The sequence below is a fragment of the Chelonia mydas genome, chromosome 2 (genome assembly GCF_015237465.2).
Source record: "Chelonia mydas isolate rCheMyd1 chromosome 2, rCheMyd1.pri.v2, whole genome shotgun sequence".
Lineage (NCBI taxonomy): Eukaryota > Metazoa > Chordata > Testudines > Cheloniidae > Chelonia > Chelonia mydas.
Window position 1 is genome coordinate 77,718,548 of NC_057850.1, and position 12,134 is coordinate 77,730,681.

Sequence of the window (12,134 nt, forward strand, 5' to 3'; positions counted from 1 at the left end):
AGCGTGCTGGCCCTGATTCAGCAAAGCACTTAAGCACATGCCTAACGTTTGAGAATGAGGCGCAAGTAGAACAGCAGTAGAGTGGGACTAATTATAGGCTTACATTAAAATTAAGGTTTCAGAGTAGCAGCCGTGTTAGTCTGTATCCACAAAAAGAAAAGGAGGACTTGTGGCACCTTAGAGACTAACCAATTTGAGCATAAGCTGTAGCTCACGAAAGCTTATGCTCAAATAAATTTGTTAGTCTCTAAGGTGCCACAAGTCCTCCTTTTATTAAAATTAAGCATATGTTTGAGTACGTTGTTGGATGGGGGGCCAGCATGCCCAGGACCCTGCAGTATCCAGTCCTAGCTTTCCATGATCATTAATCTACCTGAATTTCAGAGCCAGAGGAGCATGAAGTGCATGTGGGGATACAAAGGAGCAATATTATGCAAACAGAAAGGGCCTTAGCTGTCAAAATAACCAGATGCTGATGGAAAGAGTTATGCACACTATTAGCATGGAGTGAGCATTGAGAGTCACTGACAACTCTGGGAGTAGTATTTTGCATGGACTGAAGTCTGTTGTGAACAGAATTGGCAAGCCAACAGCCTGGGAGTGCTAAAGATGTCTGCAAGTATGAAACTTATGGGAGTAAAAGACAGTAATGTACTTTCTCCTTAACTCATAATAGTGGGAGGAAGCAGAATGACCTAAGTCAAGCATAGGAGAGGGGATGGGTGCATGGCATTGAATTCCTTCATTCTTTAAAGAAGGGGAAAAGGAAATGTGATGAAAGGGACAAGTCAGCCATGTTAAAGTTATGTCAAGCAAGAAAGAAGAGACTTCTGGGAAAAGTTGCTCTGTTGCAAATTAAGTTTTGCCTCCTCTCCTCCCCAAGATTTGTATGTTGCTGTACAGACCATGTGTGTCTTCAGCTTGACCATTACCTCACTATACTTTGAACAAAGAGTGTAATGGACTTTAAAAGTGACCTGCAAAAGAAATGTGGCCTTTTTTTACTCTTTAATATATACTGACTGCCTGACCTTCCCTCCCACACATATTCCCTTAAAAATGTTTATTCTGTTTGTGTTTTGGAGCCTTGGAAATATCAGACATACCAAGTCCAGTAACAGCAAAGGAAATTACAGGACTCCTTGGGGAAGCAGAGATCTGCAGGGGAAGACTTCTGAGTCATCACACAGAAGGGTATGGTTGTTGAATCTTTCAGAAAGAGCTTTTTCTCCCCAGTGCTTCTTGGGAGTTGGAGTTAAATAGGTGTACCCAAAGCTAAAACATTTTAAACAGTCTAAAAATTGGTTACACGCTCTGTTTTAGTTTCATATCTAAATCCTATTAGTTCTCTAGTCCTTCTGTAAGCAAAGGAAAGTCCACGCCTTCTATTTAGAATAAAAAACCATCAGAAGCATACTTTCAAGGTTCCTTGTCCATTATAAAGATGCAAAAAGGAACACAAACATGTCTCTTCCTGTACAGTCACCTTTAAGCTATGTTGGACACTGCTGAAGCATCGAACTGTCCTGCAGGTTCCCAAAACCGTCATTCCACTTTTCTGCCTTCCTTTCCCATTCTCTGGGGTTTGTTTTTTCTTTAGACAAAGAGACCAGGCTTGGGGCCTTAAGACTTTACAACAATCTTTCATAGTTGCAGATTAGAAATACACAGTCAGGTATCAATACAGAACTTCCTGTGAGAGACTATATTAGTTAATACTCCTGGAAGTTTTATGAACTGTAGAACCATACAGTAGTTCATAGTTACTTCTCATTATTGAAGAATGAATGATAGAGGACTTAGAAAGCTGACTGGAATCGCTAGTCCCAGAACCTGTTAGAGTTAGTATATAGGGCCCCAGTTCAGCAAAATACTTAAGCATTTGAGTAGTCCTGACTTCAGTGGGACTACTCATGATGCTAAAGTTAGGCCCATGTTTATGTACCTTGCTGAGCTGGGGCTTAGGTATCCAGGAGGAAGAGGGGATAGAAGAAATCAGAAAGGTTTAGCCAGTTTGGTTGGTTGGCTGATTGGTTTGGTTTGGTTTTTTGATTATTTTTTTTTTTAAGTGCTGGTAACGTAGGATTAAATCTTTCCCCAAGTAAAAATAACTGCAGATTTAGCATCCTCTTACGCTGTGTTCTCAGTACCCTAATAATCACTCCATGATCCACATTTTCCCCCCTACAAAAATGCAAGCAATCAACATGCCAGCATTCTCAGTTCAATATATATAATTTATTGTAAAATATATATAATTGACTTGGCAGTAACAGCTCCACTGCAGTCATAAACCTATTTGTGAATCATGAATAATAGTGGATGTTGATGGAATGTTACTACAGTTAGATGTCATGTTAAATAACTGATGTACAGCAGCAAACCACTACTTTTGCCATTTTCTTTTTTTTTAAATGTAAAAATCTACTTTTCCATTATTTATTGAATGATTTTTATGTACTCATTGCTGTAGCATCTGGGTATATTAAACAAATGAATTCAGCATCACATTGAGCTAAATTGCCCACCATAGACAAAACAAACAGCTGCCTCATTTCATCGTGCTTACAAATCTTAAAAATATGTGTTTGTGTTTGTTAAACTCCCTGGGGCTGAGCCCCTACAATGGGTGCAGGGCAAAGATTATACTGGACAAAGTGGGAAGTGGAGTAGACAGTATGTAACCCCAAGCACACAGGTATTCACACCCTACGCATTATTGTAATGCTCCTTGTACAAAATATGCCTTGTGAGGTATCATTTGAAAACAAATAACTTGCTGATCATTAATATTCTAGTGTGATGTATGTATGCAGTGTGTATGAAGTTGTGGATATATGCTAAAATTACGACTGAAGTGTGCTGAGTCCAGGCATGTCGCGGGAGTTGGTAAACAGGTCTGCACTAGACAAAGGAATGTGGGTTAACTTCAGTTTACATATAAGCAGTAAACACGACCATCAAGACACAGAAGGTGAAGAGAGAACAATTTGCATTTTAGCAGTTTTCTGCAAATACTAATGGGGGGAAGGGAACAGCCTGGAGCTTCCTTCACCTCCACACTCCATGTCGGCTTCCCTACAGCTTTAATAAACTGTACTTTGAGGGGTAACCTAGAATCCACCTCAAGGTTCACTGGACTATAAAAGAAAGGGGCAGAAAAATCCCAAATTCTCTCTCACCTAAGAAGACAAAGGAACCAGCACTTTTGGGCTTCTGGAGGAGATCCTGAATGGGAGGCAGCCACCATCTTGCTCGAAGACTGAGTGAGAAAAGCCATCTTAAAGACCGTCTGTACGTTGCTAGATTTGTTTTAATCTTTTAGATTCAAATTTTCACTTTTATTTGCTTGTAACCATTTCAACTTTATCTCTTAAACTTGCTTAAAATCCTCTCTTCTTTTGTTAACAATACTTGTTTTACTTTTAATCTAAACCAACAGTGCTCTATTTGAATTCAAATGTTAGTTAACGACAGTTAATGCAGCAAACTGGTGGGTTTTGTCTCTTTAAAGAAGCAAATGGATCTTCTTCTGAATGTTGCAGGAGGGGGCTGGACACTGCAGAGCACATACGTTTGGGAAAGTTCAGGACTGGGGTGGTGTTGGGATCAGGTCTGAACAGCCTACAGAAGACAGAGTGTATGCTGGCTGTGTGCATGTTCCAGGCAAGGATCCACGAGTAGCAGAAGCATTTTGGGGGCACTCAGGGTTATAAGACAAGCAGCGACACAATCTCACTGGTTTGAATTGCACCCCAGAACGTGACCCAGTATTGCTTCTCTTTGGAGACTCTGGTAACATACAAAGGCCAAACTTTTCAGACTTGGGGGGCCTAAATTTAGGGTTCTAAATCCACATATAGGAACCTAAACTAATACAGCCTTAAGGGGTGCTGCACACCCTCAATTCCCATGGAACTGAATGAGAACAGCAGGGCTTAGCCCCTCTGGAAAAGCTGGCCCTCTTTTATTTTTAAGGCTACCTCTTGCTATTGCTGCTGTTCCACCCCTGGGAGCCCCAGAAACTTCTCAGCAAGCACCAGGTCTTCCTTATGTTCCCACTTCCAAATATTCTTCATGTTGCACCATCCCAGCTCCTGTCACACATGAGGAGAGTTCTCCCTCTGCTTTTGGCAAAGGAAGGGCAGCTGTGTTCCTCCTCCACCCCATGTTCCTTGTTCTGATTCCCACTCCCCTCCAAGGCATTCAACATGCTACTGTTAAAATCACTGTCTACCATGTCAGCTCCTCCTCAAGCGCCTTCACTTGCTCCCTGTCTCTTTCATGATGTTCAAACTCCTCACCCTGCTTTCTAAGGCCCTTCCCTTGCTCATATCTCTGGTCGCTCCTCACCCTCTGTGCTTGGCACACTCTCCACACATTGTTCCTCCATTTGGCTCCTCCCACACTCACCTGGGAGCCTTTCTTGCACCTCTCCCTCTTTTGGGAATTACATCCCTCGTCCATTCTTCTTCAAATCCCTCCTGAAAACCCACTTCTTCAATAGCTCACTTACCATTTTTCGCCTTTTGTCTCATCTCTCTCTTCTAATCCTGTACAATTGGACAATTTTCTTCTTGGATCTTTAACATAATCCTATTATATTAATCCTTGTGCCATCTTGCTTACCTCTTGCCTTTGTCTATTATCATGGTTTAGTGTTAGCCGACTGAGAACTCCACTCTGCTCCTGTGGATAACTGATTTGAGTGGGAGCAGGATTTGGCTGTTAGACTGTAAAGGCCAACATTTTCAAGCTTGTGTGGCTAAAATTAGGCTTCTAACTCCTGATTTTTCAAAGGTATCAAGCACCTATAGCTCCCATTGACTTCAAGAGGTTTGTAGATGCTCACCATTTTTGGAAGTCAGGCCACATGTATGGAGGTGCCAAAATATGGATTTAGGTGCCTAACTGAAGCTGTCCTGGTCTGGAAATGTTGATCTAACTTTCAGAGAAGGGGCTGTATCTTTTGTCAGTCTCTGTAAATGCCATGCCAAATTATTGTGCTATAGTTATGCTCAACAGTAAGAACCTGGGGAGGAGGTAAGAAATATATTTCCCCAACTTCTCCTAGGAGCTGAGTTGCCCAAGGAAAGGCTGTCCCTACCAGCCCAGTCACTCACTCAGATCCTGCCTGAGTGTTGTGCTGTCCCTAATAGTTTTCTGCCCCAGGCCTATTCTGTTTGCATGCTAGAGCCACCCCTGCTCCTTTTAATCCCAGGCCAGATCTCCAAACTGGCACAGTTCAGTCAGGGTTGTAATGAGGCATGAGTTGTGACCAACATCGCAGGGCCCAGAAAAGTCCCTGGTATGATGCAGCTATAGCCGCAAAACTTCGCTTTTACCCATCCCCATACAGCTTATTTTCCTCAGGGAGATGGCACTAAGCTCTATTGCCAACAGCTCACTTTCATCAGGGTTGCTGCATCCCCGGGAAGAGCATAGTGTACTGCTATAGCTATACAGGCAAAGCCTTCTCACTGTAGACCTGGCACCAGTCTGTTATGATTGTTTATAAACGTGTTGGAGGAAGGGCAGAGCAATTCCTCACGCTACTCTCTGATATGCCATTCTTTGTAGGTTTTTTTTTCTTCAAACAGTCACAAAAAAATGCTCTCGAAGGGGAAAGTTGCAGTTGTGATACCCAGCTGTGGGCTGCGATGCACTGCATCCTTAAACTACAGTGGCAGCTGTAGCTAAGCTAGGCTTCTTTATCAAACAGGACCTGTTTAAACCCTTTCTCTTCCTACAAAATGTCCCACAAGAAAAAGTCCTCTATTTCTAGGTTCTCTTTGAAATTGCTGTCAGTGCACTATTGACTGCTTGTGGCGTTCCCCCGCATCTGTGTTTCCCTGTGATGTGAGCTAGAAACTCTTCCCATTCGTTTATTTCAATGTAAATATTTTTTTTGTCGAGAAACACAGAGATTGAACAAGGGAGGTAATGGGAAAATAGAGTGTGGGATGATAAATCTGGGACAGAAAAGAACACACCAATTACTGTGGCTTGCACACACATCTGCTAGATGAAACCAGTTTTACTGGCAGTTGCCCAAGGACAAACACCATAGGGCTATTGACTTCATGTTGCCCTTTGGTGATGTGCCCAGGTAAGCCAGACTTTTTAAATAGGTGCCTGGCATCAAGAGAAAAAAGACTCTACTCTCTAATGCCAGCTTCGTATCCTTGTGTTCTTTTCACATCAATTAAACATGCTTCTGTCTTGTTCTGCCTGCCAGAGCATGGGTGGTATTCGCTTTCCTTCCATAACTCCTTAGATTGCTTTGCCGTAGCTTTTACAACAGCAAAAGTTGGCATTTGCCTCCAGCGCGGCAGGGAGCAAGAGAAACCATTTCACTTTCATGCTGTTCCCCCCCCGCCCACCCCAGTGCCTCTGCACAGAGAAGAAAAGGTATTTGATGAGTTGATTGTCTTGGAGAAGTGATGTACAGGGCCAGTGCTATTGTTAATTTGCAGTGTTTCAACAGAATTGGCTTTTTCCTTAGGATTTAAATCAAATGGCAGCATATAGTGCTGAAGATCTGGACTATATTTGGTGTTCTTGTCTGTCTTTTTTTTTTTTTTTTTAAATTACATTAGCTTCTCTCTTTTTTTTTTTTTCTTTTTAATCAGCAAGACCCAGAGAAGCAGGCTTTATGGCGCAATAATTGTGTATGTTTTGATTATAAATATCCTGAGGCAAAGTTAAGATTATTTCATTCAACCATCAAAGTAACACACCTGCTTCTGCTTCAGCAAGGAATGTGGAAGGAACATTTTCTTGCATAATAGCTCATCAGTGAGTAGTAAGAGGCCTTGGTTCTAATAAATGCTGCATACATTTTATTGCAACATAGGCTGATGACTTTGGTAAAGCAGATACCATCTGATTGAGACATGAAGACACATATGGTTAGATATTATTTAGGGAGCTCCACCAGGGTGTTTGTCTTCCTATGTGTGTTGCTAAGCACCAAAGTCTCTTGCCCATTACGCTGCAAATTACTTGGCCATTTTAAGATGTATCTTTAAAATGGAGCTAAACTTTTCCCAAAGAGCCAGCTGGGCGTTACCTTTCTTGAAGGAAAAAAAAAAAATCAAGTGTTGTTACGCTGATAATTTGCACAATTAAAGCAAGGCCATTTATTCCATCTCAAGCTTTGGCCTGGATTTTTCAAAGGGACTAGTGATTTGTGAGCGCCTCCATCTTCTGGGTGCCCAGCTTGATGCAACTTAAAGGGGCTTGCTTGTCCAAGGGCAGGAGCCCCACACTTTCTGAAAGATCAGGCCTCGTGGTGTCTCATATTGGGCACCCAACAGCACTTCTGTATATTTAGGGCTTTATCTCTAGCTCAATATTTCATATACTCGGAATAGCGAACACCTTAACCACTGCAGTAAATGTAACTATTACAGGTGGTGGACAGCTGGCTTGCAGTGGTACCTGCTTAAGCTTTTCAAACTGGCTGTGAAGCTGTCGGGCTGCTCTCTTGGTACTGCTCCTGATGCACTGATCTGAGTCTTCAATGGCATGTTTTCTTTATGAGAATTTCAGTACAATTATTTCTTTTAAATAGATACAAGGATTAGAAATTAAACATTCTTGACTATACAATGTGAAAACACAGCTTAGCTCATTCAGGTAGGTCTGCATTGGGCACTACTGTAACCAATTCCTCCTCTATCTTGTATTCCTTGCAAGGCAAAACTCCTATGGGAAGGTTTGCTTGTATAAGGGGTACAGGTGAAGTGTAACTATGCCTGGAGGTGGCAGCAATTTGGCTAGGCTGGGGCAGGTCTGTTGTAGCTCCCAAATCGAAGTTTGCAGACTAGGCCACGTCTACACTACCCGCCAGATCAGCAGGTAGTGATCGATCCCCGATCGCTCTGCCGTCGACTCCGGAACTCCACCAGGGTGAGAGGCGGAAGCGGAGTCGACGAGGGAGCGGCGGCCATCGATCCCGCGCAGCAAGGATGCGAAGTAAGTGATTCTAAGTCGATCTAAGATACGTCGACTTCAGCTACGCTATTCTCATAGCTGAAGTTGTGTATCTTAGCTCGATTCCCCTCCCCCCCCCCCCCAATGTAGACGAAGCCTTAGGAACCCCTCCAACAATCGTTGTTTTTAGGCCTGGTCTACACGGCCGGGGAGGAGGGGGTCAATCTAAGATACGCAATCTCATCTATGAGAATAGCGTAGCTGAAGTCGACGTATCTTAGATCGACTTAGAATCACTTATTTCACGTCCTCTCAGTGCAGGATCGACGGCCGCCGCTCCCCCGTCGACTCCGCTTCCACCTCTCGCCATGGTGAAGTTCCGGAGTCGACAGCAGAGCGATCGGGGATCGATCGCTACCCGCTGATCTGGCGGGTAGTGTAGACGTGGCCTAAGAGAGCACAGAAAGGTGCATGGCCATTTAGACTTTGGCCCTTGAGAAGATAGTGGAGTTGTGGCCGGAATAATTCTGCTTTCCAGCCAGTGTCCTGTAAGACTGCTGCCAGGTCTCCTTAACTACAGTTGGACCCAAGATCAGAAGAGGACCACTGTTCAGTGGAATGCCGAAAAGTTTCTCAGACACAAGCATGGGCTGTTCTGCCTGGGTCCAGTGGGGGCTGGCAGATGCAAGGCAGCCCAGGCTGCTGTGCACGTTGCAGTTGTTCATGATATCTGCCAAAATATAGCTTCCGTCTTAGGGCGCTGCAAGAACCTGGCATCGAAGCTCAAGCCTATTAGAGACTGAATGCCATGAAAGGAAACGTGCTTGAGTTGCCCACAAGGGAGTGGTTTAAGGAATTTTACACTCTGCCTCTCCTGTGGAGCAGCACCCCCCAGCTATCTGGCACACAAATACTGGCTTCATCTCCGAGCTAGATACGGGGGCAGAGAGGAACTGTAGCCATAATGCTTGATATTTCTTACAATTAACACTGGGAGCTGCTGGCAGAGAGGAGATTCTCCATGAGCAGCCTTTAACTTTGGGGACTTGCTCCCTACCCTGGGCCAAAATGTGAATCCATTGACCCGCAGGCCATGCTGCAAAATCCATCTGTTTGAACCAGCTCCTGGGGAGAGAGGAGAACAGCCAGGACTGCTGTGCAGTAGGATAAGGAGCAGTATCCTGTCTCCTCCCCCAGCCCCTTTTGGCTCAGTGTGGGAGCTAGGGCAAAACTGCTGCCTTTATAATGTCTAAGGTTGTGTTATAAATAGGGCTGTCGATTAATCGCAGTTAACTCTTGCGATTAACTCAAAAAAGTTAATTGTGATTTAATTGCAGTTTTAATCACACTGGTAAACAATAGAATACCAATTGAAATGTATTAAATATTTTTGGGTGTTTGCCTACATTTTCAAATATATTGATTTCAATTACAACACCGACTACAGAGTGTCGGGGTGAAAGTAGGCCGATACGGCGTACCGGTACGAAGTGGCCGCCGGTACCCGCCCATATGCAGCCGACATTAAAGCGCTGCCACAGCAGTGTTTTAACATTGCTGCCCCTTCCCCCCCCCCCCCCCCGTCTCCCCCGTTAGCAGCCATGCCAGTAGGGACCCTACCAGCAGGGCCGCCGATGGGGGGTGGGGTAAAAGGGGCAGCTGCCCCAGGGCCTGGGGCTCCTGGCCACTGCTACCGCAACACTCATGGGTCGGTAAGTACCTTCGGCAGGATCGTGATGATCTTGTCCAGGTGATCCCTGGACAGGGAATAGACTGTCGCTATCCACAATTGGAAGAGCCGCATTCGGAGCCTTACATGGTGGACAATGTAAGTGCACGCTGCCATGTGACCCAATAGTCTGAGGCAGACCCAGGCTGTAGAGAGTGGATGTACAGAGATTCTGGCAATGAGATCTGACATTGCCCTGAATCTGTCCTGCAGTAAAAATGCCCTGGCTCGGGTAGAGTCGGTACCACTCCGATAAACTCTATCCTTTGGACCAGGATTAACATTGATTTTTGTTCGTTTATCAACAGGCCCAGAGCATGACACATAGCTTGCAGCACAGTGACGCTTTGCTGGATTTGGATCCTGAAGGCCAGTCGTCAAGGTGCGGATAAATCTGGATACCCTGACATCTGAGGTAAGCCGCCGCTACCAAAATGCACTTGGTAAACACCCTAGGAGCTGTTGCTAGGCCAAAAGGGAGCACTGCAAACTAGTAGTGGGCAGTACTCAAAAATAAAACAGGAAACACCTGGGTCCGTGGAATGTTGACATATGAAAGTAAGCATCCTTCAAATCATGGGCGGCGTACCAGCCTCCCAAATCCCGGGAACGAATGATGGAGGCCAGGGAAACCATGTGAAACTTCAACTTCTTGAGATATCTGTTGAGGCCTCGCATGGGTCGCAGACCCACTTTGGCTTTTGGGATTAAAAAATAGTGGGAGTAAAACGCCTTGCTCCTTACATGCAGCAGGACTTCTTCCACAGCTCCCATCTGCAGAAGGCATTGCACCTCCTGTGCTACCAGATGCTCGTGAGAAGGGTCCCTGAAGAGGGACAGGGAGGGGGAATAGAAATAAACTGGGGGGTATATCCCCCTGCTACTGTGCTGAGGACCCACCAGTCCAGTGTTATAGAGGCCCAAGCAGGAAGGAAGGGGGACAGGCAGTTGGAAAATAACAGGGGAGCAGGATCCAGGCTGGAAGGTTGCCCTTGAGGACATCCTAAGAATGCCTGCTTACCACCCTGTTGGCTATGGATGGAGCTGGAATGAGCAGAGGATGCCGGCTGGTGACCTTGCCGGTGCTTATACCTCTTGCCCTTCTTATGGAAGGGTTCCGACCAAGGTTGGCTTCCAAACCTCTGGGTCTGTTGCGGCTTAAATAGCTTCCTTGCTGACCCTGGGGTGTACAGGCCCAGGGCGCACAGGGTTGCCCTGGAGTCTTTCAGATCATGCAGTTTTGTGTCTGTTTGCTCAGAAAACAGCACCAGGCCATCAAATGGGAGGTCCTGGATGGACTGCTGAACCTCCGTTGAAAGGCTCGACGACTGTAACCAAGACGCCAGCTTCATGGAGATGGCAAAGGCCACAGTTCGGGCCGCAGAGTCCACTGCATCTGAGGCCGCTTGGAGGGCTGCCCTTGCCACCACTTTGCTCTCCTCAAGAATAGCCAGGAATTCCTTCCTGGGCTCCTCTGGCAGCGAGTCTGAGAACTTGGCCATGGACTGCCAGATGCTAACATCATAGCGGCCAAGCAAGGCCTGGTGGTTGGCCACTCGCAGCTGGAGGCTGGAAGCTTAATAAACTTTACTTCCAAAGAAATGGAGCCTCTTTGTTTTTGTGTGTCGCACCACAAAACTTGGGGCAGGATGCATGTACAAATATTCGTGCCCCTTAGCGGGGACATAGTATTTACACTTTGCCCACTTGAAGATGGGGGGCAGCGATGAAGGCATCTGCCACAGAGTTTTTGTGATCTTTGCCACCCCCTTGTGTACCAGCAATGCCACCGTGGCTGGGGCTGCAGAGCTTAAAACGTCAAAGAGAGAGTCCGAGGGGTCCTCCAACTCCTCAGCCTTCAGCCCCAGGTTTGAGGCAACCCTCTTTAAGAGCTCTTGGTGAGCCTTGGCATCATCCTAGGGGACTGGATGAGAAGACCCCCGTTATCACTTCATCAGGGAAAGATGATGATGAGGCAGGTATCAGCGGGTCTGTCACCTCTGCTGCCTTCACTATGGTAGCCTCAGCTGAGGCTGGGGGACCCCGAGGAGCCTGCTCTACTTCTGCATCCGATTCAGGGGGCGGGCAGGAAGCCATCGCTGACCACTTGTTAGATGCTTCCAAGGCTGACCTATGTCCCTGTGATGATCAGGGAAACACCCAGGGGTTCCAGAGATGCCATGCTACCCCCTATGGTCCTGCAGGCAATGCCAGTGCCCCTGGCCCACGGGCAGACTCTGCTCCTTGCTGTCAGAGCCTGAGGAGGGGGATACATGTCTGGGGGACCAGGCCGGTGCTGAGACCTTCTGCCCACCCCCGTTGCTCCATGCACCAAGGCTGCGGGGACAGTGCCGTTCTTCTGCGGGTCTGCACCCACTCACTGGTGATCGCCACCTCGAGCCCAGGGACTGTTGCTTGGAGTCTGGGAACTGATACTGGGAACTCTGGCTGGTAGGCCGATCCGTGT